The sequence below is a fragment of the Heterocephalus glaber genome, unplaced genomic scaffold, assembly GCF_053883595.1.
Source record: "Heterocephalus glaber isolate CG9 unplaced genomic scaffold, H.glaber_assembly_v1.0 deba00001673, whole genome shotgun sequence".
NCBI classification, from domain to species: Eukaryota; Metazoa; Chordata; class Mammalia; order Rodentia; family Bathyergidae; genus Heterocephalus; species Heterocephalus glaber.
Genome location: NW_028258410.1, coordinates 18,484,209 through 18,495,383, shown reverse-complemented (window position 1 = coordinate 18,495,383; position 11,175 = coordinate 18,484,209). Strand labels below are relative to the sequence as shown.

Below are 11,175 nucleotides of genomic sequence, written 5' to 3'. Positions count from 1 at the left end.
CTTTTGAAACAAACCCATTTAGCAACCTTTGTTTCTGCCTCCTGATACTGCTGAGCCCCAGCACCCTTGCCCTGTGCAGGGTTATTAACCCTCGACCTTTTCCTGCTGCAGAGCAGATTGCTTTCCGGGGCTGGAGCAGTTTCATTTTCACCTTCCCTCCATGGGACGGAGCTGACTCGGTGCCAGACAGTTGTTTACATAAGCAATGACTTGATTACACTGCACAGCCAATGGCTGGCTTTCTCAGAATAAAGAAGTCAGCAACATATAATCAAAGCCATTAACTGTGTGCAAAGCAACACAGCCCACCCTAAATTTCCCACCAACCATAATAACAGTTTTCCAGGGAAAAAACTGGAGAACGGGGTTATGGTTTCCTACTAGAATGTGTTAATGGGAAGACTTTTAAAAAGAGATTGTGGCTTTAGCCCAGTTGCCCTCCCAAATCAGAACAGCCTTGACTCCAGTCATCTAACGGTCCCACCCCTGTTTCTCCACTTGTGAAATGGCAATGTCCCCTGCAGAGGACTGTTGAGAGGATTAAGTGAGATAATACACATCAAACACTAGTTAGGCTGGCTCTCGGGAGGACAGAGCTGTCTCAGCTCATCACACAGCCCGCTGTGAACCAGAGCCTCAAGGCCTGCGCCTCCCAGATGGAGCTTGTGACCTGGGAGGGCCCGCTCCTGCCAGCCAGTGAGCAGAGGGAGGGACGCTGCTGAGTGCCACAGAGGAGACCTATCTGACCCCAAATGTCACGGCCTTAGCTTGTTGTATGTAAATTGTACCTCAATCTATGTCAATTTAAAATTTATTTGTATCTCAAGTAGAAAGAGGCTAGTAATAAGAAAAAGAAGAATATAACTCAGTAGAAAACAATGGCAAATAACAGATCTGAAAATATAAACAGCCAACACATAGTGATAAGAGACCCCAGGTCAACATAATGAGAAAAATGCAAATTACTACCAAAATAACATGATGGAGGGAGGACGTTTAGGTAACAGTATGGGCTGGGGGTGGGGAGCGGGCCCGAGGGAGGGGATCTGGGGACATTTCCCAACTTTTCAAACGCATGTGACCGTCTCCCCGGCGGCCCTGTGCTGCGGAGATGCACGCGGACACAGGTTAGGCACAGAAACCCTGGTGGCTGGTGCCTTGGACACCGCCCAGCGCATCTCATCCAGACAAGTTCCATGGCTCACACGTGTTCCCGGGTGGGGCCAAGAGGTCAGATGTACCAGGGCCGGCTGGCAGCCTGTGCCTGTTCATGTGACCTGGGACAAATCCAGGGCAGATGACACCAGTGCTTCAGCATCCTCCCTCCTGCCCCCACTGCTGCTCTGTTCCTCCCCACGGAACCCCTCTGTAGATGGCTGCAATGTTCCCCGACAAAGCACTCACCTCTAGGCCTCCTGCATGACACCAGGGCTGGAATGGGGCTGCTGCATGGCTCGGAGGGAGTCACTGCATCTTGGTCAAAGGGGCAAGGGACTCGGCTGGCACACACTTCGCCTGCCCTGCTGCCTGGCTTTGTGCCAACACCAGGCCCAGACGAAGCCCCCTTGAGCCACGAGTTTGAAAGTCACATGGCAAAGTGGGGCACCAGGAAGCTGGTCTCTGGTGACACCCTTGAGCAGGTCCAACGCTGGACTTGCCACAGGACAGGGGGCTCCCCTCACACAGACTTCGGGAGGCTCTGCTACACTTTACTTGCAGGTCAGTGCTGTTCCCGAGACGAAGCCCACACTTGTGCAGCACCACCGTGTCATTGACAGAGCTGGACCATTTTTTTTCCAGCCCTAGGATAGAACCCAGGGCTTTCACACCAAGGCACATCCCCAGCCCCTTTTATCTTGAAACAGGGTCTTGCTAAGTCACTAAATTGCCCAGGCTGAGCTTGTACTTGCAACCCTCCTGCCTCAGCCTCCCAGAGTGCTGGGATGACGAGTCTGTACCACCACACCTGACCATCTTCTTAAAAAGCAAAATATAAATTAGATCACACACAGCCTTGTCCAACTGGAGTCTTCGGGGTTCCTCGATGTTCCTTTCTGAGTCATGTTTGCTGACTGACCGAGGGAAAAAGGACCAGCCCCCTGCCCGGCTGCAGGCAGGCAGGAGTGCTGGCCCTTAGGGGAGGCTCCATTTTGCAGTGTAGGGCTCGATGCCTGGATGTCTCACTGGAAGGCAGTCTGGGGTCACCTGTCCGGCCCCTTCACAGCCTTGGAGCCCAGACATGTGCACCCCAGGGCAGGAAGGAGCCTGGCCCCCTCTCCCACCTGTGTGTCCTTGACTTCCCAGAACCAAAGCCAGCTGCCTTTATCTCTGGCCAAAGTCCCCCTGGGGAAGAGGGGGAATGTCCCCTGTCACCACGGGTGATGAGTCATTTCTCCTGGAGTTCAAGGCCCACCTCTCCTTCCTTTTGCCCCCCACTGTCTCCTGTGAAGAGAGGCAAAGAACAGTAACATGGCCCTGAACCCAGTGACAGCAGCAGCTGTCATGGAGGGCAGCTGGCCTGGAACCAGCACATGGGGGTTGAGGATGCAGCCCTGGGTTCAAAGCCTGGCTCTCCATGTCCTAACCTGGGGAGCTGGGGAGTCACCTGGCCCTTCCTGATCCTTGACCACACACTGGACAAACATGTACTATGCCAGCACCTGACCAGGCAAGGTGCTGCGTACAGCCCCGGGGACACCTGGACAGCCCTGAGGTAGGGTATTAGGAGCAGCAGCTCAAAACTAGTGACACAAGTGATGTTCATTCATTTAAAAGTCCTGGGCGTTAATGGATTGGGGTGACATATAGAGAAGGTGGAGGGCAGGAGTGCTGATGAAGAGGGGCTTGTTAATTCGAAGGAGGTTGCTGGACACAGCCTCAAGTGGCCAAAGACCCTCCAGAGAGGTAAGAGATGCAGTCATCTCTGGGCAGAGAGTGGCATGTACAAAGGCCCTGAGGCCGCAGTATGTCCGCTGTGGACTTAGAGGCAGTGACCAGTCGGGGGGCGGGCAGGACCAGTGGACACTATCAGGACTTTGTCTTTTACTCATGATGTGGGAGCCTCTGGAGGGAGCTGAGCAGAGGAGGGACGTGATCTGACTGACTGCCTTCAGGTAACAAGGTGATGGCAGAAGGGGGTGACAGTGCAAAGGCCACAGTGGCCATCCTAGCCAATGTGGCGGTGTCGTAGGCGGGTGCAGCTGTGAGAGTGGTGGAGGCGATGGAAGGGACTCAGGGACTCAGGGCTGGAGGAAGAGAGAGTCAGCAAGCGTGCTGAAGCTTCATCCCGAACCCGGGGAAGACAGAGGCACCGTTTTCAAGGGGAAGGGCCCGAAGGAGAGTGGGACCTAGAGCAGGATGAGGAGTCCCTGTCCCTCCCAGCGCCTGAGCTGTCCCTAGGTATGTGGCTGCACAGCCGGAAGCTCTTCTGCAGAGCTGGCATCTGGAGACCCTGCTCCTCTGTCTTCGGAGTGGGTTAAACGCATCTGCTCTGCAGTTGCTACGAGGCTGGTCCCAGCGTTCCTGGGAGGTCCAGGCCTGTAGCGAAGTGCAGAAAGAAGCGGGTGTTGGCAACTCCAAGTCCGCTCAGCCAGTCCTCCTGCAGTCGCCATCATCGGCATGGTGTTCAGGGTGGTCATGTGATTGATCTGAATCGCATGGCATGGAAGCAGCACAGCCAGGACCTGGAAGCTGAGTCTAGAGCCCTGCCCTGGGCCTCCCGCCCCGGCGCCCACACCAGGCCCTTGGCTCCTGCCCTGGCCAGGCTGGGGGCGACACAGAGCCCCAGTGCCTGCAACCAGGCGAGCCTGGAGCCTGCCCTGCTGGGAACAAGAGCCGAACAGAAGGGGCTGCTGGCACAGCAACGTCCAGTTTGGAGAGAGTGCAGTCATGCTGGGCTTCCTGCGTCAAATTTGGCTTTGTCCCTCGCCAGCTGTGTGACTCTGGAGATGTGACTCAGCCTCCATGTGCCTCAATTTCCCCAGCACTGACATGAGAGGACACAGGCTTTTGGGAGGATTGGATGGGTTGATTCATTCAGAGTGCTTAGAACCGGGCCAGGAACTTAGGAGGCACCCGATACATGCAAGCTGCTGTGCTAGCTGTTGTCGCTCACCTTGGCCTCCCAAGGGCAGGGCCATGGGCCAGGCCTCAGGGTCCTTACCCCTTCTCAAGACCCTGTCTCACCTGGCGCTGTGTGTCTGAGCTCTGGCACGCCTCCCCGAGCCTGCTTCCTCCGGCCCCAAGGCAGGGACAGTGGTGTGTGAGCGGTGCCTGCAAAGGACAGTGGCAGTGACAGGAGCAACGGTGACCATGCTCGAGTCCTGCAGGCCTCATGGGAGACTCAAAAGCATGGTCCCAGAGCCAAACCCAGCCTGTGGTGACAGCAGGGGGCTCAACAGTTGCTGGGCTGGGTGGGCTGGGTGGGGGTGCCCTGCCGAGGCCAGGGGGACCGTGCTCTTAGAAATACTTTGTATCTTCCTTGGGTGCTCAAAAATATTTGTTATTGTCCCGCATATTCTGTGGCCAGCAAGTTCCTCCTAGGACCAGCCCTGACCACTCTGTGCCTCAGTTTCCCCACTTGTAAAACAAAGAGGATAACACAAGGAGTGTGGTGCTGATTGAACGAATCCATGGGACATTTAGAAGCAGGCTTGCCACAGACTCCTGTTCCGTGGACCCTGAGCTGTCATCCTCAGGGAAGCCGGGAAGGTGTCAGCCACCTCAGGGCTCCTTCCCAGAGTCCCATCCCTCCTGAATGGCTTCCCAGCCCAGGCCAGCATGCCCCAGGAGAAGGGACAGGCAGCCGAGTCCCAGTAGAGCCAGCTGCAGGGGACCTGGGTCAGGGAGCCACCAGGCATGTCCCAGGCTCCTCCGGTTGGCTCCCCATGGTAGGGACAGATTGCCTCCTTCCTTCCTTCTGAGTGCCAGGCAGGCCTGAAACCGCCTGATGTCAGCAGGGCTGCCCGCCCACAGATGGGGAGGAAGTGGGCGGGTGCCCAGGAAAGACAGCCGGCCAGACATGCCCTGAGGCAGCGCCGTCAGGGCTGACATGGGCATCACGAAGCCACTGCTTTCAGGGCTGTCTGGACCGAGCAGAGCAGAGCAGGGAGGCCGGGGTGCACGGGGTCAGGGCTGGCACCACCGAGGCCATCTGTCCCCATGCTTCAGTGCAGCCAAGGACCCGTCCCTGGGCTGTGCCCTGCAGGTGGCAGCGGGGGTATGTGCTGGAGATGAGGCTGGGGTGTGCACGGGGCAGCTGCATGCCTGGCATGTGCGTGTGCAATGTGGAGAAGGCATGTGAGCATGTATCTGAGTGTGCAGGAGTGTGTGACTGTGTGAGGGTGAGCAGCGTCTATGTGTGCACAGAAGGGCACGTTCTCTGAACTGTGTGAATGTGTGCCCCACGTCTAGATGTCAAGGTGGGTGTGAGTGTGTGTGGGGAGGGCGGGTGTGTGCCCATGTGAGTGTGCACGTGCCTGCTCCTGTGAACACTTCTGCAAGGAGTCCCTTTGCACACAGGCTTTGCTTCACGTGGCAGAGGTCAGGGGCCTCCCAGCTCGGCTGTCATGGCCCAGAGCAATCTGGAAGGCAGTGGCACGGCGTGGTGGCGGCCACGAGGTCTACACTGAGTGCTGACTGAGCCAACTGGTGCTGGGTGCAAATACCTGGTCCAGCCCAGCCAGCCCCAGTTCCCCTAATTCTGCTCCCCTGACGGCATCCAAGGCCCTTGGCTGGGAGGCACCCTCAGGCAGTCCCGAACCACACCAGCAAGAGGTCAGCTTTCCAGTCGGTTGATAATAATAGCAAACATTCATTCATTCACCAGTATTAACTGAGCACCACTATGCACCAGACACAGTCCCAGTACTGGGGCTGCAGCCCAGAACCAGTGCAAAATGAGAGCATGAGGGAAGTTGGATGGGTGATTATGCTATAAATAAAAATAAAGCAGAAGAGGTGGATTGAGAACATCAGGTGTGTTTGCTGTTTTCCAAACAGTTGGTCAGCCAAGACTTTAAGGGAAAACTGAGGCTTGAATGATGACCTAAAGGAGCAAGGGGTGAGCCATGTGGCTATCCAGGGAAGAGCACTCCAGGCAGAGGGCTCAGTGAGTACAAAGGTCCTGGAGTGAGTGCATGCCTGGCTTGCTCAAGGAAGAGAAAATGGGCCATTGAGGATATAATAGTTGTTGTTTTGTAACTGATTATAAAAGCAAACGGTGCTTGTGGAAAGACCAAACAAGAGACAAAAGAATAAAGGAGAAACAGCAAACTGGAGGGCGGGAAGAGGCAAAATGTAAGAAGGCTCAGGGATGTTTTCTGTACTCTTCACTTGATAATCAAAGTGGCCTTCTGCTTTGACAAGGCAGCACCAAAATAATGCAGCTGCAGCCATATCCCAGCCACAGCCAAATGCCCAGGCCTGCACCCAACCAGGCGCACAGTGGGTGCCTGCTCTGCCTCCAGCATCCTCTGATCCCCTGCATCCTGGGGTGGAGACAGGGGCACAACTCCCCAGGGAAGAGACGCACTTCTTCCAAACCCCCGCGGGCCGCCTGCCCGCCCTCAGTGGCCCCGAGTAACAGCGTCGCCTCTTCCTCCTCCCGCTTTTATGAGCTGTGAAGGAGGCTTGTCCCGAGTTGCACAATTGCTCCTTAATTGCTGTTTCCTCTCAGTTATGAATTATGTCATGGATACGGCGCTCACGTTATTAAACTTCCACCGAGGCCTTATCGTCTGGCGCACGGCCAGCTGCCGGCTGACCTACTTTCCCACCAGATTTCAAAACCACCTCCCTTGTCCTCCTGGCTGTTCCTAAGGGGAGTGTGCTGTGCCCAAAAACTCCACGCTAAAAATAAAAACCAGAATGGGGGGAGGCACAGCTGGCCCCTCGGAAGGCCTGGGGCTCCCAGCAGCCCCGGGAGTGTGGCTGACCCCTCCCTGCCCAGAGGTTTCCTCAAGAAGCCATCCCTGGGGTGCAGGGCTCCGGGTGGGGTGGGCTGTGGCAGGGGCCCCAGTGGACTCCCTGGCCCTGGTCCCATCCCTCGGCTTCAGGGTCAGGCAAAACTGAGTTTGTATCCGGCTTCTGCCACCGAACGGCTCCTTCATTCTTTTGCCCCGCAGAGAGGCGCCAGCCCCTGGCCCAGGTGCTGGGGGGGGGGGCGCCGAGAAGGAGGCAGATGCAGTCCAGGCCCTCAGACTGCCCATAATGTGCTGGGCAGAGCTGGGGGGGACACAATTTTGTAATAAGGCAGTGTAGAAAATAAGACAATGTGGCCAGGACTCCATCAGCTAAGACAGTCAGCAAGACCTCCTTGGGAAGAGGGGCTCTGGGAAGAGCTTGACCCAGGAATCAGGGCTGGGCACATGAGGCAGCCAGTCTATGAGGTGGGCACCTGCTCTCGGGCCTGGCCAAGGCAAGGGCAGCTGGACACTGGGGAGTGGGGCCTCCCACACATCTCATCCCGAGCACCACACTTGCCTCAGCCTAGTCCTGGGCCTGCTAGGAAGGAAAACAATCCAAGTGTTGGGCACAGCAAGTGCAAAGGCCCTGGGGTACCAGAGATGGGAAGGCAGGTCATAGGGGCTTCATAGGCAGGAGTGAGGATTTGGTGAGGGCCAGGGATGTACAGTGCAGAGGGAGCCCTTGGCACTTGTGGGCAAAATGATATTTGCAAGGGAGGCAGGGAGGGCTCAGGACTGGTCCTGGGCTGGAGGGGTAAGGTCCCTCTGTTGACATACAGGAGACAGGCAAGGGCTTCCTCCTCAGGGTCTCTTTTCTTCTTCTGGGAAGTGGGGATAAACACACCCCAGGTGGTGTGGGCACTGTTCTGAGCAGAGCCTGGTCCAGCCCGGGTGGTGCAGGTGTTCATGACACAGCCATGCTGAGACCCCGGACCCTGTGCTCCAGGACATGTTGGCACAGGCAGGGGCGGGGTCTTGGCATTCGAGTCTCAGAAATGCAGCCTCCCTGCCAAATAGACCTTGGCCACAGAGGCTGCAGCTTTTCTCTCCGAATTCTGCTTACGTGTGTGTATGCGTGGGGCTGTTTATCTAACTTGGCTCAAGTCTGGATGTTGGGGCTGTAAACACATCCTTCTAATTATCACCCAAATGGAACATGTTCATGGAATAAAATCTGAAAATGCAAATAAGCGAAAAAGACAGAAAGAAAGAGGAGGGAGAGAAGAGGGAGGAGCGAGGCGGGAGGGAGCGAGGAAGGGGAATCTCAAGTGATAAATGGACAGCAAGATGCAGGACCTAAGGGCAGCCATCTGCACTCTCTGACCCTGCAATGCTGGAAACGGTCCGGGAGCCAAGAACGGAGGCCTCTGTCGCCTTCTAAATTAAGTACTATTTCAATACGGTGCGCCCACCGAAGTAAAGCCAGCATCTCTGTGTACTGATTTGGAACAACTGCCAAGATGCAATGTTAACTGAGGAAAACAAGAAACAAAGCCGCGATTATAGAGTGCTACACTCTGTGTGTGTGTGTGAGTGTGTGAAAGGGAGAGAGACGACAGACAGAGAGAGAGAGAGAGAGAGAGAGAGAGATTTAAGGAGGGAGGGTGCTCCTTGCTGGGGGACAGCCGGGCCATCTCTGGGGGAGACACAGGCCAGGCCATTGGGCTGCTTGGGGATGCAGGGCAGGGTGGAGGCTGGCAGAGGAGAAGAGTTTTGGGCCCCTGCTTTGCCGCTTCACTTTGGCTTTCTGTCCCTCTTGCCCTGGGCCGGCTGTCTTCCACACACCGTCTCAGCGATGTTTCTGACTCCCCACTAAGATGCAGACACTTTCCCAAGGGCCTTGACACTGTCTGGGCTGGGTTTTCCCCAAAGGCCCACCAGCCCCAGGATTCCAGGGAGGAACCTGGGGCCGCTGACCCTCGTCTCTGAACTGTCTCTTTCATCTTGGTTTATAGGTTGGGCACCAAGTGAAAGTTCAGCTGTAAAAGAGGCCTTTGCCTGCTTTGAAAGGAAATGTTGGAAAAGCTTTGATCTTGAATAATCTCTTCATTTAGCAGTGAGGAGATGGGGCCCAGAACGGTTCCAGAACCCAGCAGATCTGGGTTCAAATCCAACCAGGGCCCTGTGCCTTGGGTGGTACTACTTCCCTCACAAACCTTAGCTTCCTCCTCCAGGGGAACAAAAACACTCCAAGACTCAGACTCCGGACTCTCCCTGGATGTCAAAAGTAGACATGGACCCTACTCCTTAGCTGGGGGCCACTGGCTGCGGCTGGAGGACACACAGGAAATCAGCCCGCCTCTCTGCCATCTTCTGGAGTGGCAGGAAAGCACACCTGCCCTTTCACTCGTGTCCAGACCCAGCCCATCTCAGCTCCTGGAACTTAGGTCTTGCTCAGCACCAGACATCACTGTGCCCTGGGCACGTCCAAGAGCCAGGAGCTGCAAACCCAACTCAAAATGCCTCATCGTGAAGCGGGCGTGGAGATGGTGTGGCGGCTCGATCAGGTCGCCTGCAGCTTTGAGGAACACCAATCCAGCCTGCTCGCTGGCTGGGCTGCCCTTGACCTTCACCCCTAGCTCCTAAGGATCCAGGGGCTCACAGGGCTGATGGGGCGGCTCTGATCCACCAGGAGCGAGGGGTCTTTCCTCGTTTTTGCTCAGCCATCCTGAATAGGCGACTTTTGTCCTCGTGGCTGGTCCTGCGGACACAGTGGCCATCCCACATTTAGCCCACATTCCCCCTTCAGTCAAGGGGAGCGGCCACCCACCAGGTCTGTCTCTTGTCAAAAAGCTTCCCAGAAGTCCCCTTGGGAAATGTGCAGTAACTGTTCTGGTCCTACCCAGATCCCAGGGCCACTCCTGACCACCAGGGAGCCTAGGACTGAGTCCCTCTAGCTGGCCCTGGCCATCCCAAGTAGGATGGAATCCACAAACCAGGAGAAAGGAGGGGGCAGGGTGGGCAGGCCTCACAAGTGCAACAGCTCAGGAACATCATGGAAGATGCGAGTTTGCTTCCTGCATCCCCTCTGCCATCATCCTGCATGGTCTTCTGTCCTAGGACAGCACTTGGAGGGGTCCCTTCCTTTAATCCAGGTGCTGATGTCCCCTCAAACCGAAGAGGGGCCTCCTTCCAGGAGAAGAGTGGACCAGGGTGGCAGCAGGGCTTGATGCCCCTCTGACACCAGGGTTTGTTCACTGTCCCTTCTCTCAGCTCACTGCCACCTCACTCCCACCTTGGCCAGGGGTCCGAGCGCCTGGCTGGGCCTCCCTGTGTGGCTCTGTGGTTTGGGGACCCTTTGACCTACTTCCTGCTCAGGTGGAAGCCACAGTGGGCCGGGCTCATCACTGTCCCTCATGCCCTCGTCCTTCTCCTGGGGCCAGTGGGCCATGCCGGGCACATCTATCCATCATGGTGGCAGGGACCGAGAGGCATGTGGAATCACACAGGTCTCTGGCAACTTCATCTCAGATTGATGATTTGTCACTTCATCTCATCCTACCGGCAAGAGCAAAGGACATGGCTGAGGTGAGTCACAATGTGGAACAGATCTCTGCCCCAGGCAGGAGGGACTGCATGAGACAGGGTGCCGCTCTCCAGCCCCTGCATCCTCTGTGGTCCTATCCATGGGTTCCCCTTCCTGCTCCTTCCTTCCATCTTCCTTCTGGGCTCCTCAAGGGTCTGTCCAGATTTTCTTTCTCAGTGTGGGTCTCTGGGGTCTTGAGGGTCCACCCACCACCACAGCACCAGTGGCCCCTGGGTCTGTAGCTGAGCCTTGACCTCTCCTGCCTCCGGCTGCCAACTGGCTGTGCTCACTCGGGCACCTCACTGAGCCCCAAACACCCTGGGCCCCAGCCCCGCCCTAGCTGCCCTCTTTCCTACCTCAGCATTAGTGCCCTTGTCATCAATACTGATGATGACCCCGGCTGGGCACTTCCTAGGTGCCAAGCAGGTGCCAATCCCTGTACAAATACTCCCTGATTTCCCCCTGAAGCGCCCCCTCGGAAGGAGGCCTTCATCCAGGGGCCCCTGTGCCATGTGACACTCCTGGGTCTTGCCTACCCCGCGCAGCTCCCCCGAGCTACACCGGTGCGATAAACCCCAGCCCAAGATCCTTCCAGATTCTCACTGCCCTACAAACCTGAGCCTTGGTCTGAGTAGCTGACGCCAGGATGCTTCATTTATCCTGCACAGGAAGAAATTATTGCAC

The 11,175-nt window shown here is 56.5% G+C and overlaps 1 long non-coding RNA gene across 4 annotated transcripts in view; it reads right to left on the bottom strand.

Moving 5' to 3' along the window:
• Nucleotides 1–266: 266 nt before the first annotated feature.
• Nucleotides 267–11,175, bottom strand: part of LOC101697302 (uncharacterized) — a 27,494-nt gene continuing 16,585 nt past the window's right edge. For 3 of the 4 annotated variants that reach the window (XR_015446027.1, XR_015446028.1, XR_205777.3), the window contains 2 exons: nucleotides 11,107–11,151; nucleotides 267–10,463 (listed from right to left, as the gene is read on the bottom strand). This is a non-coding gene — a long non-coding RNA (uncharacterized LOC101697302). The remainder of the gene's footprint in view (nucleotides 10,464–11,106; nucleotides 11,152–11,175) is intronic. The other variant, XR_002387237.2, reaches the window with a different exon arrangement.